Raw genomic sequence first — 1,111 nt, forward strand, 5'->3', positions numbered from 1 at the left:
TAAATTAGAATATTATTAAAGTAAATAATATATATTATATTTATTAACCCTACTAATATATTATTAATATATATTTAAAATATTACTAGTACGTTCGCTAATCTTATTAATATAATTAAAAATTTATAGTGCCTATACTTTATATAAAACGCCGTCTTCTCTTTGTCTCCCTTTTAAATCCAAATTTTATAATATACGTCCTTTAAATTTAATTTTATAAAAATTTTAACCGATAATAACCGATTTAAAATCTCTTAAATAAAGGGTAACGCTATCCGATTTTTCTTTATAACCTTATTTAACGCTTTAAAATCGATATAGAGCCTTAATTTTCTACCCTTCTTTAAAATAAAAATAATAAGAGCGCCCGCTAAATTAATAGAAGAATAAATCTATCCCTTTTAGAATATTTTTATTAATTATTTATATAATACTTCTAATTCCTTAATATTTAATATATAAATTAGTCCCTAAAGCGCCGACTCCCCTTCGACTAAATTAATATAATATTTTAACTAATTATATTAGGGTAGGGGTATAACCGAAGCTTTAAATATTAATTAAAATTCTTTATACTCTAGTAGAATAATCGGTTTGGGGATAGTAAATTTACTTTTTATTTCTTCTAATAATTCTAAGGGTTATAGTAGCGTTAATTCCGCGGGGGGTACTAGGGTAAAGTAAATACTATTAAATATTACTCGAAAAACCTTTATTAAGAGGGTAGGAATTAGAAGTAATTTGGCCGACTCTATTATAACGGGTAGGGTTACGAATTCTAACGCTAAGGAAGAGGGGATTTCGAATAGGATATTTGTATATATAGGAGGGTAGAAACCTTCTTCTATTTTTACTATTTCCTAAATGTTTAATAATAGAATTAAATCCTACTATAGCCCCGCTAGGATAATTATAGCATTATATATTTCCTTCGCTAATATTATATTTAATATAAAATTATTAGTTTTAATACGAAATTGAAATAATTATTGCTATTAATTAATATTAGAATTCTACTTATAAAACTAGGAGTAACTAAGGATAATTTCTATAGCCGGGGATTTAATTATAGTAAAAGTAATTCGCTTTATCTACTTAATATTATAGGAGT

Source organism: Neurospora crassa, linkage group VI (genome assembly GCF_000182925.2).
Source record: "Neurospora crassa OR74A linkage group VI, whole genome shotgun sequence".
Taxonomy (NCBI): domain Eukaryota; kingdom Fungi; phylum Ascomycota; class Sordariomycetes; order Sordariales; family Sordariaceae; genus Neurospora; species Neurospora crassa.